The sequence below is a fragment of the Excalfactoria chinensis genome, chromosome 1, assembly GCF_039878825.1.
Source record: "Excalfactoria chinensis isolate bCotChi1 chromosome 1, bCotChi1.hap2, whole genome shotgun sequence".
Taxonomy (NCBI): Eukaryota; Metazoa; Chordata; class Aves; order Galliformes; family Phasianidae; genus Excalfactoria; species Excalfactoria chinensis.
In genome coordinates, this window is record NC_092825.1 from 155,123,497 (window position 1) to 155,144,001 (window position 20,505).

Consider the following 20,505-nt stretch of genomic DNA (forward strand, 5'->3'; position numbering starts at 1 on the left):
GCTCCAAAAGCAGTGAAATAAGCTGTGCCCACACACAACATGCCATGTGGATGGAAAGGAATCAGGTCATGTCTACAGAAACACGGCTCCAGAAGGCCGCTGAAGCACAGCGTAAAATGGCGGTCGTCGCCCCCCACAGCCCAGGAAAGCACGTAACCGACTTGGGATGTTCTGGTGCTTGGCCTTCCCTTAACAGGCTTTAAAGCCACCAAGAAACCAGGTGACTTGACGTTTGAAATGAAGATGAAAACAAGTAGAAATCTTCAGAAATGAACCACAGCCGATGGCAGGAACCTCTCTGCCACATGGCACTGGTGCCTTTGTTTGAGGGACCACCCCATCCTAAAGAAAGGGGCATGCTGGTGACCCAAAGGACTCTTCTACCACTAACAGCTCCAATAACACTGGCTACTCCACCACAGAATTCAAATGCTGAGGCATACAGTAGCAACAACATAAGCAGAGCAGTTAACAGGGCTTAAGCAAGCAAAGAATCAACCGCTAGACACAGCAACATCACAGTGAAAAGCAGAAACTCCAGCACAGTTTTTATAACACTGTCTATATGAGAAGCAATATGCTACACTCTGCCTCACTATATACCTCTGTTAAGTCCCAGATAGCCCCATATTGTAGCCAGACATCATGTCTATGGCCAAGCTAAAAAATTATACTCCCAGGCATAGCAAGGAATCTTAAAATGGCCTCGTATTCTTCCTTCACAAGTAGCCACCTTTTTTGTTACTGCAGTATAAAGCTGACCCAAACCAATTTTGTGCTATATCTGCAGGGCTGTCCACTAAAGTAGTGGAAAATATCACTCATGTATTAAGCTGAGGCATAAAACAACTGGTAGGCATCTAGTAGATTTAACTTCTACTACAGTCTAGGGAATGTTTTCTGTATAAATTCAGAAACAGGGGGGAAAAAAAAAGAAAAATAATTGGATTTCATGGAGTCCTGGTATTTTACCCCCTGTGGAAGCAAAGGTCTCCATCCCCAGGTATTCCCAACTCTTATCCCATAACAGTCTGTGTTTCAAATGGTGACTGGCACCTGTAGTAGAAGAGCCATCTCAAAGTCAGTACTTTGCTATGTCTTGACAAATACCAGGCTCCACGTTCTCCCTGTTTCTAACTAGAAGACTGATCTGTAACTAGGTTCCTTTGACAGAACAGTTTTCATCCTCAGTTTTCACACATTGCCACCTCAGCTCTGTTACCACCCGGGTTATTTCCAAGAACAGCAGCTGCCCGGTGCTCCAGCAGGCAAGACTACATCCCTCCATGACACAACCTTGATCCATCCATGCCCCTGAAAGCCTGAAGGAAGTTCTAAACAGGACTCATCAGACATGAACGTAAAGCCTCTAAAAGAACTTGTAGCGGTTGCTTGCTTCTGCAGCACTTCTGAAGTCCATTTATGACACAAGTCTCACCCTTAACAAACATTCTAGTAACCCTCAACAGTCAACAAATTAAAAAAGATAAAAAGCAGTAGTTGCTCAAAAGCATTTCTGAACTAAAAAGCCTTGCAGCACGATCTGAGCCTTACTAAATTTTGCTGGGTTGGCAAAAGGACTTAGAAGAGGACTGAAAAAGAAGTATTTTCCATCTCAGATTCCAACAATACCATGTAGCCAACAGCATTTTATAGATTTGCTTCTTAGTTCGTAAGTCACGTTGGTCATATCTTGCAACATGTCCTGGCACGGTTCAGTGTTTTCCTATGAAAACTGGGGGTGGTAGATGCTGACACTGATCCAGAAATGGTTTATTCTCAAATTGGGTATTATTTTTAACCCTGAAAACTCATCTGCGTTCTGCTAATGAACAGCAGATTTTATTACAGCAAACATTTCAAGATTCTCTCTTACATGCAAGTTATTTTCATGGCATTACAGCCGTACTAGCCTTAAGCGTAACAAAAAGTAGTTCTATTCACAAGCATAATCATCTCTAGTAGATTGCGTATGCAGTGTTAAATTAGCCAAAAATTAATGTAATATGCATATAGGGCTAGAGTACTTCGGAGAGAGTTCTTTAATGATTAATCTTCATTCTGAGGGACCTAAAGACCATCAAGCTCTGTACATGTTAGCCAAAAAAAAAAAAGGAAAGGAAAATGTGTTGCTGTTTATGTTTATAAAAACTAAGAAAGCGAAGCAAAAATCAGGATTTCTCCATTCTTACATAACTGAAAATGAATCCCTTGAAGAAGCTGCCGTGTGGCTGCAAGGCACCAGCGTGCTCCAAACTGCGCTTCGACATTCACCTAACTTGGTTACAGCTAACAAGGGAGGAGTGGTCTCCACAGAACTGCTTATCCTTCAGAACAGTTACGAATCGACTTGTTTGCTGCCTCTGAAACTAGGAACCTGCCAGCCTCGCTCCCGTCAAGCTTTTGCAGGGAGGCAGAAGGAATTAAATCTGAAAGTACCACGTAAGGGAGAGGAGCAAAAGTGAAACTGAGCAAATTGACATCCACCAGCCAGGCTTCCCCAACCAACAAGGAATGAACTGATGCACCTATTTCTATTTTCCCCTTCAACAGAGGGGAACGCGACTTTTAATCCCACCAAGTCCCTTTAATGAACAGCCCAAAGAAGACATTTTCCAGATAACCAAAGAATTTTTTACAGTGTTGACTCACCATGCAGAGCACAGTAACCAGCTTCTAGCTGTTTGCACTACGAGGCAGTACAGTGCAATGAGTTAATAATTTATCACAGCACTGCTCTTGGCAACTGACCATTATCAACTTTTCAGATTCTTCCCAGTTTTCAGTCTTAGCAATAACACAGCATCCTAACAGATTCAGACCTCTATCTCCGTCTTCTGGTGGAGGTAAAAGCTTTAATCTTCCCCAACACCTGCTTTCTTCTCATATTGTTCAGACTCGGAGCAAAGGTCATCATCTCGTTTCAATAACCCAATTCAGCAGACAGGAATAACTAGAATATTTTTAACAAAGCGAGATGTTAACAGCATTCTTTCAGAAAGCTGCACAATTCTCATCCCTGTGTTTCCTTCCCTTTCTCACAGAGGAAAACAGACAAAAAAGCCCGAGCTTCTCCCACCACCAAAACCACTGCAGACTTCTATTTGCACAATTAACTAATGCACAAACACCTTTCCTTTCCAGTTTATATTATCAAGACTTACCTCAGTAAGCAATCCTGGCCAAAAGCTAATTCAATGGTTAACAATTGACTCGCAAACAGAAGGATCTAGAAGTAAGTTTCAGACAATTCATTTGCAAAACTGTTTTTTAATAGCTTAAAATACACTAGGCAGGAGAGTTAACTGTCCCTATTATCTCTTCATCGAAGCTGTAGACAATTGACTTGTCCCAAGGACAACTGTGCTGCTTTGTCCTCCCCCTAACCTTTCAGCCCCAGCTTATGATTTCTGTTCCCACAAACTCCCCAGCTCCACCACTCATAAATCAGTCCCAGCCAAAGAGACAGGCACCTTCCCATGGCCTGAACACCTCATTTGCTAACGTGGTTGGCTTTAGCTGAACCAGATAAGGGATTGCGCACACAAACAGTTCAGACTGTGGATGGGAGGGGAAGGCAATAAAACTTAAGGTGAAAACTACGGTATCAGAGAGGAAAAATGAGGGTGGTACACCCAAGCAGTATGGGTGCAGCCAAATGGGTACTCCCAAAGCTTCTACCACGAAAACATCTAGACATGACTACGCTCACCACAGAAACATGCAGACATGATCACGCTCACGTCCAGAAGTTAAGCTTACATTAAGTTTAAAACAATTAAATGAGACAGATATACATATGTTTAGTTTGTACGCAGACACGTCTAGAGTTTAAATCACAACTTGAGCTCAACGAGTATAACTTACCATTGAGTCAAGAACCTAAGGGCAAGGTAAGGGCCTGGGTAGATGCCACTTTGCTAAATGAGAGGTGTAAGGCTTTACAACCCATCACCTCCAGGCCAGTTCACTACCTGAATAAAACTTGCTTGGTTCCACAGCTCCCTTCTGGGCCTCAGGGCACATCCACTCAAACCACTGCCACGTAGGTGTAATGGGCTGTGCTGTGCAGGGGGTGGTTAGGCAGGAAACCTTCAGCTCTGAGTAAAAACAAGCAGCCGCAGTGAGGTCCCAGCACATTCAACTTGCACACCAGCAGCAAAGACACCAGACACAGCATCGAGCACGAGCAGCAACTCCCCACCCAGCCTGTAAGCACCAAGCTCACTCAAGATGGTGCGACGATGCATTCCTCTAACATGACTTCTGCCAACCTTCAAAAATCGAGCTGCTTTCACAACACGGTTAGCTTTTTTTTCCTGATTTCACATCATCTGGAGATTCTCACATACAGCAACAACAAAAATGAACCCACTAAACTTCCAACTGATCTTTTTTTCCCCACCTCCTGCTCACACCTGTGCAACACATACGGGACCCACGGCCTCCCCACACAAAGCAGTGTTTATTTCACCCAGTGCTGCTAATAACTGCTACTGTCCTTCTCCTCAGAGGTACACATTCTAAATCCCAGTAGATCAACGTAATCATGTCACAGCTCTTTGCAGATGTTTACAAAACTTGACAGTTAACAAAACGGTTCTTTAATTCCCTGGGAGATAAGGCACGTGGAAAAGAAGCTTTAAACACTGCATACATTACAACACAAAACACATCCTTTCTAGCAGCGCGGCTTCAAAACTACGACATCTTTTCTATAAACAGCCCCGTTATTTCTAATAAAAGCATTTGTGATACGGAGTTCTTATTTTGCAGTTTGGCAAAAGCTTTCTGACATTTGTTACTGTTCTGAATGATTTCGACTCCATTACCGCTGAAACATTTAATAGAGCTCGTTCGAAGGACTGTATTAAAAGCTAATTTGCTTCTCATAAAAACAAATGGCCGAATATCCTATTACATGGAAAAATACATAGTTACCAGAAGTACACATTGAGGAATGTCTTCTACCAATAGTTATTTCCTTCTCAGTTCTCCTCTCAAAAGACACCCCAAGGTCCATTTCTAAATGGCCCAAAGAATCACCTTCTTACACTGCTGCCCCTTCAGATAAGCTAAAATGTTAGCTCTCTTAGTTCCTTCCGTAGCCACTTCTTTTAATGTTGCTTTTAGCTGCTACTGGAAGAAATACACCATTTCCAATAGGAAAGATCCAATGCTTTTACAAATGCTGCACGTTTTATCTTGCAGTCAAGCAAACTTGAGACCGCTTCTCGACACAGAGTTTCATTTTCTTGTGTCTGAAACCACCTTTGCAGAGAGGAAAAAAAAAAGTCCCCCAACAGACACTTCCTCTCTGCAGTTCCTTCTTTTCTCTTTTGGAAATTAAAAGTATTAAAACAAAACAAACAAACAAACAAAAACCCCCCCACAGGATTTCACCCTTTTATAACATACCAGGGAAGGCACACCTGGATCACCTTGCTGGGCTCACGGATCTCTGCAAGCTCATTCAGAGGCACATTCAGCCAGCAAAGTAAAGTCTTGCAATCTGTGTAGCTTTGCTGCTGTCTCCCCCCCCCCCCCCCCCCCAAACAGCATGTAAACTTGTACATTATTTTCTTGATAACTAATCTCTTATTCAGCTCCCACGCTTCATTTGCGGCACTGTTACAATTCTTGAATAGCTACGGAGAGCAAATAGTTTGCAGAGGTTCTGGAGAGGGGAAAAAATAACAGCACAGCACAGCAAACACAACAAGAGACCCGGAGTGGATAATGCAACAACCACCTCCAAGGAATAGAGCCAGATTTTGCCTTTAGCAAGCAACTCCTCACGCTTTCAAAGCTGTTCCAAAGTGGGTCCTATTCTGGTTGGAGGGACAACCTTCGCTACAAACAATTTGTGCCATCACATCCTTGGGAAATTACCCTCTAGCTCCTAAATACGTGGCACGCACAAAGAGGAGAAGACTAATAGTATCCTTGTCAGCTTGCTTTTAACTTGAAATTGAGTCTGGTTGGGAAAGCAAGTTAAACATTAATTGCCTGACAGTGGCCAGCCCTAGGAATCACAAGTTGTTACCGTAGTTTCACAATCACATTTTGCCGTTTCTTTCCCCAGCTGTAACACAAAACTGAACAAACACCCAGATAGTTTAAAAACGGAAAAACAGCACCAGTGACCTGATAGAAAGCTCTCAAAAGCGAAGCGGCCTTTCTCCTGACCTGTCGGTTTCACTAAGTGTCAAAATGTCCCCGCGTAAAACACGAGTTCATCCAGAAAAACAGGCAGGATGATGAAACGGTGCACGCAGCCGTGATATATATTAACACGTTCTCTTTCTTTCAACAGCAGGCAGCAATCTGAATCAAGCTGACCCCCTTCTGACAGAGCGTGGGGGAAGACATTCATGTTGAGCCCACTTTGAGCCACCACCGCGCGAGAGGATAAAGTAAACCTAAATTAGGAGCTCTCAAATGAAGCCACGAGGCAGTTGTGCACTAACAGTAACCGCTCAGGAAGTGCAAAACATCCCTGAAAAAAATAATAAAAATAAAATCCTGGTATATTCGCAGAGAAACGCTGATGATTAGCTAAATATAGAGGATTCTAGAAATAGACTAAAATGTCTAATTATAGATGGATCGAGTGTCACTGCCTGCTTCTACAAACAACCCTTTCCCACAGTTTCCAACCTATATATTTGGTATTCCTATTCCTAGCAAATCATCTTAGCTGCAAACATTTTTTCCACCGCACGTAAAAATGACTTACATACAGGTTCTTTGCGGGCTAACAAAATGGCCATCATTGCCACATTCAAACCCTAACTGAGAACAAAGTCACACCTGACCCGAGGTGACTGATCTCTTTAAGGACATATAAATGACCTGAGCTCCAGCCAGACAATTCCTCACTAAAGACGGCTGTTAGGTAGTCAAGGCCTAAAACACATCAAGGTAAGAATGCATAAACTTCACTCCCTATCTAATGGGATCCCTTCAGCACAAAGACCAACACAGCTGGAAGCTCTGCAGACAGATCCATACTAAAGAATAAATTGTTTTTCACCTCTTCAGAGATCAGCGCTTGGTATCAAGAGAGGGAGAGAGCCTACAGCACTTCATATTGCCGCTGCAGATTTGTGATAAGCAAAGACTTCCAATTTCAGCACGCACAGTCTCTGTCAGACACTTTATCTGGAAAGGAACACTTAAATACAATTTAAGAAAGCAAATAATCTCTAAAGCACATCAGTGGCATTGAAAGGATAAAAGCATGGTAGGTCATTGGCGCATGGTAGCAAAGCTTCAGCACACACAGAGTGGAGCACAACCATGGCTGGAAACGTCAACTCCACCTCCTGCCACTCCTCTACCGAATCACTCCAGGAGGAAAAGTCTTCACTGCTCTTCACCACTCAACAAAACATAGAAGTTACCCAACTGTCAGTGCAAACAACAGTGAAATCCGAGGCAATTTTACTAACGCTTTCAAGAAGTGAAAGCTGGTTTGGAGATCTAAGCTTCTTCACTGATATCAAGGGAAAACTCGCCTTTCTGCGCCGCAGCCTTTCCTAGCAGCTCACACAGCACCGATCGCCTGGAGTCTCCCCACCCTCCAACGCAGCTCAGCTGAAAAGAAAGAAGGGTACATACACCTTGTGTGTTTTTCTAAGCACACGAGCGTCCACAGAGTCAAGAACACCACTAGAGTCTGAGTTTGCAGCAACACCGAAACATCAGGCCCTACCAGGCCAACAACATTCTTCAAATCTCAATTCTGTTTCTTGTTTGAGTGCCAAGATCACGGACTTAGCAGTTCTGTCAGTCAACAGACGAAAAGAAAAAGAATATATGAGAAAATAGCATTTCTAAAGCAAAAGCATGGGTCTGGAGCTGGAGTTCGAACTAACTGGCATCTGACGATACCACTTCCAAGGCTCGCCTCTCAACAAAGCCAAACTCTAACCAAAGAGAAAGATCCCGGCACAGACATGGCAGCTCTGCCTTCAAAGAGGAACTGCCTCTTCACAAAGCCCGCGCAAGGGAAAGCAGCAGCACTTACCCCTTAGCACAGAAGAAGCGTTCTGCCCAAGAGAAAGTGCAGAGGCTTGGGAGTTAAGGGCAGGATAGCTTGAAATTGTACTGCTGGATGCCTTGATAGGGTCTGGTACACGAAAAAGAAGTGAAGGAAAGAGGTGAGGAAAGCGAGGCTTGTGCTGTTGGCTGCCAACACGACAGGAAATTGTTAGCTCAGCCCCAAGAGCCCAAAATAAAACTCATGACAAAAACGGAAGATGCAAATCCGTTAAAGGGCCCTTCAGAAAGAAACTTCTACCACCTACTGCGAACGGTTTCTTTCCAAGTGGTTCCTCCGTCACTTTATCAATTCCTCCGTGGATTTGTCAGAGCGAAACAACACGCCGAGCAAATTCCCACAGCCCATACAAAAAAAAAACACCCTTGATTTAAGGCAGAAAAAAAAGGCAAAACGTAAAAGATGGGAAAAACACACCGTAACATAAGGTGCAGGAGGAAGACACGAGCAAACAGTGGAAGGCAGCAAAGGCAGCCTCACCCAAAACACGACCATGTACTTAATGGTTGCCTCCCTCCTTCCTTCCCTCCCTCCCTCCCCTGTAACCGATCACAGCATTAAGCAAGACTCCATTATACTGTCACATATCTGCTTCAAGCAGCAAATGAAACTGCAAAGTGCTCCCCTCCGTGCGATAGCTGGAGTTCCCTGTCACTCATTTCCAAGCGGAAGACGTTCGGCCGAGCTGAGAGCCTGAAGCATTGGGTCCAAAGCTACTCAGCCGGACCAAACTTCCAAAGGTATCACTGTATGTTCCTGTTCGACTACAAACAAGATGGAAACGCGTGTTTGTTTTTCAAGGTTCAGAAGCGCGCAGTTAGGGGCATTGAGGCACTTTTCCTGCATCCAAAGCTGAAAAGTAATTTGACAGGGCACCACCTCAAGGATTTTCCTGCTCCAACCACCACTAACCCCATCTTTACAATTGCTTTGTCCTTCCATCACATCCACAGCACCCCCCCCCTCCCCCCCACTATCATCTCTCAGGAAAGGAGAGCACCAGCCCATTTTTATACACCCAACACTTTCACTTCCTCTATTTTAAAACCACACAGAAGCAACTGTGGCCGAATTTGGCTATTTTGGCAGCAAGCAGAGCAGCGGGGTGAGGTGCGAAGTGACCCCTCGGCAGCCCGGCCCTGCCATCTTAGTGCAGCACAGGTTGGCAGAGCAAAGGTGCTCAGTAGGAGCAGCGCCCAGCCCCAACTGTGCCGGGCCGTGCAGAGTTCTAAAAGCCATTCATATGATAGATTAAATATATTGTGTGCCGTACAGACGGCTGAGCTGCCACCCAGGCAGTAAGAGCAGCAGCGTGCCGGAGATACTGACACGTCTCAAAGCCGACAGCGTGCCCGAAGCGCAGCAAAACTGAGAGTGCCTTTTTTAAGTGCGCTGCTCTCAACAAGCGGCCGCAGAGCTTCGCTCCAAGCGAGGCACACGGCGGCAGAGCACTCGCAGCACTTCTGTGCCGAGCGGTCCTTCAACTCGCGGCACAGTTCTCCCCGCAGCACTTCGGCAGAGGTCCTCCCTTACCCCATACCCTCGGAGGAACACGCTACAATCCCTCCCTCGGCCCGCCGCCCCAGGACAGCACGTACCGCCCCGCACGCCGCTCCCGAGCCGCCTCGCAGCGGGGCCTGCGGCGCCGCGCCCCCGGCCGCCCCGCAGCTTCATGCAGTTAAAATGGCTCCTGACGAGGGGGAAGTGGTGCCCGGGCTCCGGCCGGTGACTCACCGCGGGGCCGGGCGGCGCGGCGGGGCTCAGCTCGGCACGCCCCGGGCGGCGGCTCCGCTCGGGCCGGCTAGGGCCGCAGGTGGTGCTGGTGCGGCCCCGCTCCACGCCTCGGCCGCCACCTGAGGCTTTTTATTCCAATCTTTTCCTTTTGGGGAGCTTTTTATTCCTTTTTTTATTATTATTATTTGTCCCTGCTGTTGGCACGGTGCAGGTGCAGCCTACACACCCCACTTCCACCCCCAGCAGCCGAAGATCTGCCTGCTCCACCCTCCCTGGCTCCCTTCTCCGTGCCCAGCAGGTCCCTCAGCAGAGGGCGAGGGCCCGGCTGTGTCAGTGCCCAGCGTCCCACCCAGCCTCATTTATGACCAATAAACACACTTCTGAAGAACATCTATTTCCTACCAGCTGCCACCACTGTATTGCTCACGCTAAACTGGTTAACTCTAGAAAAAAAATAAAGCCAGGAGGGCCAAAACTGCCAAGGGAAACTTAGTCCCTTCAGCTTTCAGTTTAGTCAGGGAAAGGAGCAGCATGCACGTCACACAGCGCTCTCGAGAATCCCCCAGTAAACTCCCAACATTCCCAACTCGGACCTGGTGCCAAATACACACCAAACCAACGCGCCCGCACTCCCAGCCGCCCAACCCACAGAGGAACCTTATCCACAGGACTTGGACTGACCGCCAACATTAAAAGACCTGGCAGCGACTCAGTCTCAAAAGCACCACATTATTGAGGATGGGCACAGACTTCCTTCCATTGTGTTTCGGTGGGAAGTGAACGTGGGCACCATTTGCTACTGAAGCTCATTTCCACAAGTACAGAGTCCAATGTTCTGCTCTGGAAACTAGGCTGGCTATAGGCATGGCACGGCACAGGGACCCAAATCCTGTGTAAAGGAATGTAACCAAAGGGCAATAGGCAGGGTTGGGAGGCAGAAGGCAGTACATCTTTAGTAGATGTATTTTATCATGCTATTTTGTAGCTTACTTTAGAGGAAGGCCTAAGGAAATTAATAGCAATTAGAGCAGCATCAGTTTTCTATTATTTGCAGAGTAGTTATCAGTTAAGACACCATTTAAATAGCTTCACTACAGCTCCTTATCAAAATACATCCCCGTTTGTATTTCTCGCTTGAGAGACCGAGTGGAGGAAACGCCACGTTACTTTAATACTGTGTATTTTCCATCTCTTGTGACAGACGTACTTCTGCCCCTCTCCAGCAACTTCATTCTAATACAGTCTTGCATCTGAAAACATTTCTTGCATTGCAAAACCCTTTGGAGCACTTTGGGGAGAAATCTAACCCTGCAGCACAGCGGTTTCAAGGAAACTGTAACACGGACAGAGGGAGAGCACCATTTGAATTATTAAAGACAGCCTAATAGTTATGCTTTACAGGAAAAAATAATGCAACAATCTTAGCCAGGCAATCAACCACATTGAAAAATCATTCCACGGTGATGTATGGCCACAAGCTACACAAACCATTTTGCCATTTCCAGGCTGAATCTGGAAGGAATATATATATTTTTTAAGCATTCATAAAGTGTAAAAATATTTAGTGAGAGATAATGAAGGTAGACGTTCAACCTCGGAACCGAGTCAGCTTTTTTTCTTGCTAGGCAGAATCTTGGCTTAGAGAAGCGCCTTTGCCCATTGCTGGGATGAGTGTCTCTATGAAATTCAGATCACCGTTTGCCCAAAAAGACATAGCTAGACACTGACCAACAGCGCGGCTGAAGCCAATTCAAACAGCCTTCACTCTCCGTTCCATCCTGGCTGCATATTCCTCGCACCAAGCGACTCCCCCCGCTGTTTCCCAGCGCAAATATTTGTGCAGCCACACAGCGAAACAGGAGGTGGAACCGACCAACAGAAAAAGTTAACGCTGCACAAATAAATAAATAATGTGCAATAAAATGTTCAAGCTTTCATTGGCCCTGGCTCCTGCAGCCATGCACACTGAAGGGGAGCGGCCTGGCTGAGCCGGCCTAGACATGGCTTCCTTTACTGCCAGTCGGGCCCCCGAGGAAGCTTTCACTCTCCTCATGCCCCAGGTGGGTGATTGCTCCCTTCCTCATCCAGCTTTGAAAGCTACAAGAAGTCTGCAAGAGGGAGACTGTGTCGTAAAACCTCCAGCGCAGCAGCCCCAGTGAAGGGGCAGGCCCAAGAGGTGCTCCAGAGGTACGCTGACCCACCTGAAATGAAAGACATTTTAGTCTCATAAGGAAGGGCCTAATGAGAGGTTTGTGCCTGTTCCCAGCCTTCATTTTTGGACAGAGACTGGGTGAGGTGAAAATATTACGTAGATGAAAAAAGGGACTGAGACAAGTGCCCCTAGAGAAATGAAGCACCAATAATCCCATTTACACACCCAGCACGAAAACCTGAGCCATATGCCCAAGATCAATCATATGTGTGTATGCAAGGGTGACACCTGAACCAGCCTTCATCCAAATCTGAAGCTCACACCCTATCTCCTGCACTCTCTTTTCTCCTTGTATACAGCACCAAGAACCTGTACTGGTAATCCTGCGATGTTTTAACACCACAACATCCCTGTCCTTAGCTGGAACTTGTAGACTACACTTCCCTCTGGGGTAGGTGCCACACAAAACATACAAACCCTCAACGGTTTCACTGCCAAATGCATAATGACCTAAATATTTACACATGGAGAAACTGCATCAAGGCATTGCTTGCAATGTAATTTGGTCCCATCCACAGAAGAAGCCTCTACTACAGGACCTCAGATACACAGAAGTTCTCACCACTGCCTACAAACCTCTTGAATTTTGAAAGATTTCATTAAAAAAAGAACATCTTAAAGGAGAATCATAGAATCACTCAGGCCGGAAAAGAACTTAGAAGATCATTAAGTCCAACCATGACTTAACCATACTACCCTAACTAACAACCCTCCGCTAAATCATGTCCATGAGCACCACATCTAAATACATCCAGTGATGGTGACTCAACCACCTCCCTGGGGAGCCTATTCCAGTGAAAAACTCAGACAATTTCAGAACCCAGAGTTTTGGATACCCAATATGCAGCCCACACAGCTATCAGTTCTTAATTTGCAATTTAAAAGGCATGGTTCCAGTGCACTTTTAATACAGGACACAATAAACTTGAAGGAAAATACTTATTCGCTGTAGTGATCTTCTAAACTTTAGCTGCATTGTAGGAAAGGAAAAGTGAGAGTAAACAAAACACACATGAATAGGCTGTTACTCCTCTCACAGGCTGTGAGGGAAAGCATTGTGGTCATCCTAAGTTTGATCAGAATCCTTCAGATAATAAATGTCATCATCTTTCAAAGCACACAAGAGAACCTTTTGCGACTGTGATCAGGAAACTCCAAGTCTCCAGAAATTAGGCCTAAGTGGCAGAAGGGGGTGAGAGAAGTGCTGGGACTGCGACAGATTCACAACCAAACATCAGAGCGCTTTAACCTCATATCCATTTTGTTCTTCCAAGTTTGCCTCCAGTGTTTCCCAGTGAATTGGCAAAACACCTCTGCCAGCAGCTCAGCAGCACCCCACGCAGCTAGAAACCCCTGACCCTGCACAGCCTTGCACAAAGACTTCTTGGATCACCTCTAAGGTATTCCAAGGTCACATCCCAGAGATGACAAGCCTCTAGGAAAATCTTCTTGTATAGTCATTTTTCCTCGCTCTCTTAAGTCCCTTCCTTCCTCCTTTTGTTATGGGCTTGCCTCTGCTGAGAAGCATTACTTATCAGTATTTCTGAGAACGGTTTAAAATGTGGTTGTACTCTCCTTTCAACTGATAAACACTTAGGAGGGAAAGAATTGCAAAAATCCAGGCTGTAAATACAGCTCTGACAGAAGATAATGTCTGATCCAATCTCAGCCAGAAGTTACATGCTACAGCCTCCCTCCACCAACCCCCCAGCCACACTTTTCTCTCACCATCTTCTCCCTGCTCTGATTCTGCTCCAAGTGGGACCCATTAAACCTTCCACCAACCCAATTTAACCCATTAATGTGGCAGGAAACTGGCTGGGGTGTGTGGGGAGCAGCAGCAGCTCTCTGCGGTTGGTGAGCTGAATCGGAAAAGACTACGATGAGCACAGCCAGCAAAAGACAGAGGACCTCCCTTCTGTGGGTGGTAGTGAAGCACCCAAAAGGTTATTTTTCACCTTAAGAGTCACAGGATTGCATGCCAGCTGAAAGAAAACCAAACAACAAGAAGTGGAGGCATTTTATCCAGAGGACGATGCAGGCAGGCAGAAGGAACAACTGTGGCACTTAACCTATGGCTCTCAAACCCAATTCAGCTCTCTCCCACCACTCCTCCTCATGCTGTCTGCACACTTGTTTTGCAAAGTCATTTACCATCACGCATACATACAGGTGCCAGTAGATTCAATGGAAGTTACACTTCAAAACCCACAGATGAGGCAATCACGCAAGCAGATCAGAACGACAGAACAAATTTACAGCCCCTATTACTTCTCTCAGCAGAATTCAGATCCCTCAAAAATGATGAAACAGAAAGAACTAAACCACAATCTGAAATGCTTTTCAATTGTAAGCAACATTCCTCGGCTTTCTGCAGGAGAACCAACTTCTCTGTCAGAAGAACCAACTGTGTCCCACCTACTGTTCTCACTAACCCCAATCAGACATATAAGACTGCTACATTCTCAAACATAATTCACTTCTACCTCACTGCTTCCCAGCCCTTCATTCTGGGATGCTAAAAAACATCCCTTTTATCTTCATACACCATCTGTAGTCTCTGTCTCACTATGAGCCATACAACAAATAAGCCATCTAATGGTAAGACTGAGAAATAAGTGGACAGAGATATTATTTTATGAAAAGCAATGGGTAATTCTATCTGGGTCATTTTCTGTGAATATGTGAATATGACTGTAGTCATATTCAACACTCCAATGTAGCTACAGATTGTGACAGTAATGCCATTTTATACACAGGACACCTCTCTGCAACTCCTCATTACTTAATATTTGCAATAAGCAAAGCCAAAATGACCTCATTTTTGCACGGTAACAATCTATGTCAATCCCAAGAGAACCACAGGGGCACACAAGTACTGTGCTTTTATGCTGAATTCTCAGCTGGTACGCGGAACAGTCCTGGAAAACCTTTAGAAAATTCCTTTATTATAATACAAAGCCATGCAGTCCTGATTGCAGTAAGATCATGCCATGTCAGTGGCTTTCCAAAGGAAACGATCACTTGTGCATACAGCCAGTTTGAAAGACAAGTATGAGGTCACCTACCTATGGGCTCATACTCAGCTTGCTCATAAGCAAATACAAGTTCTGTGGTATTGCGCAAGAGAGACGCAGAGGTGAGGGGATACTAAGCTGAACTGAAACTGTTACCATTCAAAATCCTGCATGTGAAAGAAAATGTTCAAGTTCCCAAGAATACGAATCAATCTTTTCAGAAAAACCAACAAACCAAATAACCAGAAATATCTCTAATCATAATGCCACGTGAACATACACCAAACTGCATCGCAAACGCGTGCAGAAGGAAAACAAAAGCAAGGACTGAACGAGTTTGGTATCACCGAACAGCGGCCTCTCAACTGGAACACTCTGTAGTCCACTGAGGAATCCCCATTAAAAAGCTATAACTCAGTTTTTCCTTTTCTCATACTGTGGGTCATTTATTACATTTTTGGATGTTGCAACACATTCATGAATAATAAACACATACTAGGGGGAAAAAAAAGAACCTCAGTGTGAACACTGGGTTTTTTTCATGTCTATATTTATCAGTATAAAAATCAAACCAAGAATGAAGCCTAGAGTTGAAAAAAGTTTCTATGCGAGGAATGTTGTTATTCACGGACAAAGTATTTGGTGTAGCCCGAGACAAGCACACAAGGCACAGAAGTTAGAGCATGACAATGTTAGTACTACTATTATTGTTTGGCCTTTATACAGAGAGAGAGGACAGGGGGAGGGTTCATAACGTTCCCCATCCAACTCGCTCCTAAGGGAGAGCAGCCAGGCACCGCCCTTAGCCAGACAGTTCTGGACCCAATGCTGTGCTTTTGCAGCTGCCTTTTTCATTATTTCTCTCTTTTTTTTCTTGAGTTAGGCTGTAGAGACTGCACAGGCCCAACAAAGTCAGTCGTGCTACAGGAAATTAATTGTTGATATCTCAAATAAGTACCATGGAACTATTTGTCCACATTCGTGTTTCAGACAACAACAAATAGCATCCAGCATATGCACACACGGGAGTGGTTGGTACGTTTTCCACAGCTCCACACTGATGCAGAACAGTTCGCTTTAATTCCAACTGCTGTCGTCCTTTCAGTTCTGCAACTATAGGCAAGGCATCTTTGCTGGCTCCCTGCACAGATGCAAGCTTCATTTATGGAATTAAAAGGGGACCTTAGAGCAGCATTCAGTACCTGAAGGGGCCATACAGGAAAGTTGGGGAGGGACTTTTTATAAGGACATGTAGCAACAGGACAACTGAAAATGGTTTTAAACTGCAAGAGGGCAAGTTAGAATAGACATTAGGAAGAAACTCTTCACTGTGAAGGTGGTAAGACACTGGAATAGGTTGCCCAGAGAGGCTGTGGATGCCCCCTCCCTGGAAGCACTCAAGACCAGGCTGGATGGGGCTGTGAGCAACCTGGTGTAGAGGGAGGTGTCCCTGCCTATAGCAGGGGGTTGGAACTACGTGATCTTAAAGGTCCCTTCCAACCCAAACCATTCTATGATTCTGTGGTTTAAAAGAAATCTACATAAGCACTACTTTTCAGAAAAACGTCAAGCTTCACAAATACATTCAGATAGTTATGAGGATAATACAGAATATTTCGGCAACACTCCAAATGTTGACAAAGGAAAGTGTGTTTATTGCCACTCTTCCAGCTGCTCTAATTAGTGGAAAAAGACAATGCTAACTTGGAGGGAGAAAAAAAGTGTGAGTTGTGCAAAAAAGCTCACTGAAATAAATACATTTCCCTTTGCAAACCATTCAGATAGAGAACTGGTCATTAAAGAGCATTCAGTTAGAAACATGAGCCGATTACTTACTTGTTCAGGAAATAATACTTTCAGTATGAGGCTTACCTATCCAGATACGTGCTGCATTAGTCAATCGATGTATACATGGGGAAGAGGTAAAAAACAAACCATAATAGAGATTACAGGAAAGCAAAAGGAAAGGTGCCAGGGAGCTTGGTGCTCCAGATAAGGGGAACTGACAGCTGGAAGGCCAGCTCTGTGATCTCTCAGCTACATTTTGAGCTGCTTGCACAAACAGAAGCCTTGCATCGATGCTGATCTTTGTCCTGGTGAGCAGTCCTAAAGGAAATGACAGATCACACCAAACCGTCACCTCTGTTACTGTCATCTGCCCATAAAAATGAGGCACGGGGCACAGACATCTCCTGGATGATAGAGCTGCTTCGGAGAAAATCCCTGCCACCACGTTTTCCAAAAGCCTCACAGGAATCCTCTGTCTTTACTCTGTGGTTTCAGCCATGAAAACAGCATCTAGAACCAGAAGCTAAGAGAATGAGAGGATATGACATCAGGCATGACTTCACGTATGTGATTTTTCTCCTGCTTTCCACCAACAGAGGTCATCTACTTAATGGAGGGAGCTCAATAGTTTCCTCAAGTAACACAGCATTTCCCCAAGACTTACAAAAACACTCACTATCCGCAGTGCTCCATCCAGAGCAGTGTATAATCACCACATATACACTAGCAGTTATTACTTTAACTCAATACTACGAATTTAGCTTCTCAGCACATACATTTAACCTTAGAATCCATTTTGTCCCTTACTTACTGAGGGTTCAACTTTGAAGCACTAAAAACATCTCACCAGCCATACTGGAATAACAGGTGAGATGTATATTAGCTGGCAGAGCACTCAGATTCTCAGATGGAAGCCTAAATGCCAAGAGTTTTCCCCACTCCCTCTATGAAGCCAACTTTATTTCTTCAACTCTCACTTCTAACGTTCCCTCTTTTCAGCAAGATGCATTAGAAATGTTTTCCAGCTTTGCCTATCAGACAACAACACACCACTTGTGGCTATGTCACAGATATCTTCTTATAGTTCTACCTCTAGTGAAGAGTAGCATCAGAATAAATAAATAGCTTTTCTTAAGGCAGCTGTCAGTGGACTCACCGAGGAATGATAAAGGGTAAAGAAAATGACTTTCTGTTGCTGTTTTTTAAGTTAATTGCACATCCTCGGGCCTGTTGAGCATCTGCTGCTTTGCACAAGCTTTCTCTCTGCTACTCTCTAGTCTGTGAGAAAACCAACTGCCCTAAACAAGCGCCCTTTAATTCCTTTATTACTAATCCTGAATTGCTTGCAGCAGACCAATGCTATCCCAGCAGATCCCAAATAACTACCAGAGTTTGGTCCCAAGGTTTGACTCTGCTTTCCAAGAAGATGATTTCCATCCATCCCACTCAAGAGTCATTACCCAGTGAGTGTTTTTAAAGCTACATGTGTATGTCATATGTGGACATTTTGGCAGAAGTCACATCTGTTATGAAACAATTTATATAACGCATTGGAAAATTCACTTTGTACCATTTAATGTCAGCTAGCAGCCCAGGCTGCAAACAGGAAATACACTACCAGCCCCTGCGCATCCAACAGCAAAGCCACCGGCACCATCAAGAGACACGTGTGTGCACGTGGCCAGGGTGAGCAGGGAATAATGTGTTAACGTGTTGCTTTCTCCTTGTTAGTTCCACTTAACTAAAGAAAATTATAACCAGGCTCTTAATGTTTCACATATCAGCCTTCTACCTTGTTCAACACCATATGATGCTGGCTTACTAACTAGACAAGCTTCAAATAAGGTAATGACACTTACCAATCCAAGGCCATTCTCCCTACCCTTACATCCAAAATAGCATGGTGTGAACATACAGCCACATCAGCTCTCCCCGTTGGTTTTTGGGTGTCCAACTTTGTGCATGAGAAGGCTTATGTTAGGTGAGCCTTATCCAGTGTGGGTGGGAGGAGAACAAAAGAGGGTAGAGGGTCCCACTCATGAGTACCTTGGATGTTGCATTCAAGATATTCCCAAAGTCAAACTACCGAATTCCTGCAGATCTTATGGGAAAAGTCAAAATACAAGACAAAATCCTCTCTCTTCTCTCCCAAGTTCAATCATTAAAGCTTTGTTTTTATGTAAACATTTTCAACTATCAGTTTAAGAGAGTTTTGAAAGCAGGAAGCCAAAACAAGACCAGTACTGAAGAATAACACATTTAAGAGAATGCAGGCATGCTACTACAAAGCCAATAGAGGAACAAGCAGAATATACCTACAGTACACATACATACAACTTTACAAACTGATCTTAACACACTGACCGTTGACTATAAAGGTGCACAGATCATACCCGTATATGTGGTGTATATGTACATACAGTATATGGCTGTATATATGGCATAGTTGTAGTGTACCCCAAATTTGGGGTACCAAACTTGAAGACGAGGGGGCTAATATGGTAACTGCCCACTGTATGATTTGACCTTCCAGCTCTTAGTCACAGAGTAACGATAAAAGCAATAGACTACAAACTTCCACTTCCAAGGGACAAAACACAACACCTACAAAAGTTAATGCTTTCCTCACACAAAGAAATAGGTTGCAAACAGCAAACAACTCCCTGAAAACATGCTGTGACAATTCAGCTCTCTGCTCTTGTTTTTAGAATGCCCAAAAACCTCTTTCAAAGGTAAAACGAGCAGCCAGATCAGACATTTGGTAACACACACGGTAACTCACTTAGGATGTGGTACATAACAACGCAATCACACCCTCTCTGAAAAGGTATAATGATAAAAGTCAATTTGATCATAAGGAAATGAAAAACATGTAACATCAATAGATGTTTGCTGGATCATTCTCACAAATGGTCGTTTGCCAAGAAAAGAATACTAAATCTCCGGCTCTCACTGTTTTGACTACAGCACATTCATGGTGAGAAACCAGCTCATTCATTCAGTTATTCAAGCACCACCCCTGTAACAGCAGGGAAGTACCTGTCACCCTGTAACACTGACATCTGAAAACTAGATTTGATAAAGCCTTAGTCAAATTTTTATACATCCTAAAGATTAAATCTGTTCACACATACAATTTCCTTGACTACAAAACCATCTCGTAAAGGTTTGTTCCAGATGGATGCTCAAGGCCTCCAGAGAAAGACGGTTGCACGTAGGTAAGCAGGTGCTGGGGGGCCCTATTTTTTGTAACTTGTAGACAATCCTACATACTTATAACTTCCTTCTTCCAGAATGAAACAGAATCACAGAATCACAGAATCACAGAATTATAGGGGTTGGAAGGGACCTCTTGAGATCATCGAGTCCAGCCCCCCTGCCAAAGCAGGCTCCCTACACCACGTCGCACAGGTAGGCGTCCAGGCGGGTCTTGAATATCTCCAGAGAAGGAGACTCCACCACCTCCCTGGGCAGCCTGTTCTAGTGCTCCATCACCCTCACTGTAAAGAAGTTCTTGCGCACATTCGTGCGGAACTTCCTATGCTGAAGTTTCAGCCCATTGCCCCTAGTCCTGTCCCCACGCACTACTGAAAACAGACCAGCCTCGCCACTATGGCTCCCACACCTCAGGTATTTATAAACCTGGATCAAGTCCCCTCTCAGCCTTCTTTTCTCAAGGCTAAACAGAC

General features: G+C 44.7%; 1 protein-coding gene across 5 annotated transcripts in view; it reads right to left on the reverse strand.

The window, feature by feature from the left end:
* The window catches only part of ELF1 (E74 like ETS transcription factor 1), a 77,566-nt gene that overhangs the window by 49,496 nt on the left and 7,565 nt on the right, over window positions 1-20,505 (reverse strand). The window contains exons 1-2 of one of the 5 annotated variants that reach the window (XM_072358162.1): window positions 9,664-9,875; window positions 8,033-8,134 (exon numbers count right to left, since the gene is read on the reverse strand). The exons of 2 other annotated variants lie outside the window; for them this stretch is intronic. The gene's annotated coding sequence lies outside the window, so the exon portion shown is untranslated. Of the gene's footprint in view, window positions 1-8,032; window positions 8,135-9,663; window positions 9,876-20,505 lie in introns of those variants that run through there. 2 more of the 5 variants (XM_072358145.1, XM_072358181.1) reach the window with 2 other exon arrangements.